Genomic DNA, 2,065 nt, shown 5'->3' with positions numbered 1-2,065 from the left:
CCGGCGGGAAGGGGAGGCCAGAAGAGGAGGAAGAGCCCCTGGGATCCAAACTGCCCTTCACCTCGAGCCCCCCGCCCCCGCGAGGTCCGTTAAACTGAAGGTGCCCACAGCTTTAGTCTCCTGGCGAGGCTGCGGTGGGAAATCGAGGGTGCCGGAGTTCCGTCCGTCTCTGGAGTCCTGTTTTTCGTTTTCCTAGTTCTCCGCCGGCATTGGTCTCCCCTGGAGCATCCTCTTCCGTCGGCCCCCGCCATCTCCTTCCTTTGGGATCCCACCAAAGTTGTAGCTGGGAGGGAGTCCAGGCCACACAAAGGGGAAGACCCGGAGTCTGGGCGGGGGGTTAGGACCGAGGGGGCGGAGAGGGCTCTGAAGGGCACCGCGCTTTTCTCTCCTCCCTGTAATTAANCCTGGGTTCCGGCCCTGGGTGGGCGCCTCGTACCCCACGCGCAGCGCCGGCTACGGCGCCCGGCACCGAGGGAAGTGTTGATATAAAACAAGTCACTGTTCGCTCCCAAACTAAACCCAAACCAACCAAAGCCACCAAGAGGGGAAAAACCAACAGCAATCCAGCCAGCCCCTAGCAATTGTTTCACGGTCGGAATTAAATCACATCAAAACGCCCCCTGAAACCCACATCCTGAAGGAGTGAACCTGCAGCAGCCAACCTCTAGCCGTTCGCTCGAGTTCACACGAACAACCCGCCTCTACATCCGAGGGAAGGGGGCGGCGGGCGGCGGCGTTTCTCCCGCGCCGCACCCACCACATCCCGGACCGTGCACCCAAAGCAGCGGCTTGCGTATGTAATAGCAGCCCCCACACGAATTAGAAAAGACCTCCCGGCGACAGAAATGCCTTTGCCTGGAACACCGCCGAACCTGTTAGAGGAGAAGGAACTTCTTGCCAGGGTACTGCACCCCTCCCTGAGCGCCCCTGCTTTCCAACCCCCATTCACCTCGCCACAGGAAAGACAGACTTGACGTGGAGCTCCTCTGACAACGCTTTAAATAAACTTGGGCGAGTATTTCCTAGTAAAGCCCCCCTCAAGTACAGCCCGTCTCAAGATCTGCAACAATGCTAGGGACAATCAGTCAACACCCGCACGCCACGGGGAGGACAAACAGCCACAGAAACAGAGCGAAGCGCTGGGTGATTTCGTTAGAAACAATGTTTCCATAGGAGAGGGTTACCGAAAAATATCAAACACGGCCACCTACCCTCGGCCCTTCTAGTAAACAGTTCCCATTAGTTATTAGTCCCCAAATCCCCATCTTTTCGAGTTTCTAATCCCCAGGACACCTGAACGGGATCTCCAAATGACTCCGTAGTCCAGATAATTAACAGGAAGGAGAAAATAGGATTCGAATTAGTAACACTTAAACAGGGAGATGTGGGAGTTGTCATTTAGTATCTTTTTGGCTTCCAGAAAATATCCTGTGGCCATTCCGTGTGCCCCTCCCCCCTCCTCAACATTTTGAAACTAAGGAACCTCTGCTATAGCTACTTCAGTGACACTGCATTTCCCAGTTCTTTTCCTATCAGCCAAACTGGCACATTTGTGGGAGAACTTTTGGCTTTGCTTTCCCATATTTCTTTTAGAACAGAGGGTATTAATGTCTAACATAGCTCCATGTTCACATCCCTAGTACTTCACACTCACAGTGGTGCAAACTTCAAGAGAAGTTGACTACTGCCACCATTTTAAAAATGGGTTTCTTCCCAATCTTTTCAGTATTATCTTACAGGAACATTGTAACAGCAGAATATTCTTTTTGTTTTTCTTCTCTAAGGCTTTAAATTTTCAGCATTTAAAGTGTACTTAATATTTTACTCTTCCTGGCTCTCATCACCAGCCCCTTAATTTTGCCTCAATCCCCCCCTGGATAGAATATGTGTGACAACTGACCGTGCTGTGTGTGACCAACTGAACCCTTTAAATGATAGTTTTTAAAAACTGCTTCCTAGTAAATTCCCATCCCTAGGAAGTAGTTAGCAGTAGGCAAAGTTTTAAGTGCTCATTTAGAGCACTGTTAAGGTCTTTACTTATATAACGTCCAGCAGCATGCAATTC

This window comes from Crocuta crocuta, unplaced genomic scaffold (assembly GCF_008692635.1).
Source record: "Crocuta crocuta isolate KB4526 unplaced genomic scaffold, BGI_CrCroc_1.0 scaffold587, whole genome shotgun sequence".
Lineage (NCBI taxonomy): Eukaryota > Metazoa > Chordata > Mammalia > Carnivora > Hyaenidae > Crocuta > Crocuta crocuta.
Note: the sequence above shows the minus strand (reverse complement) of the source record.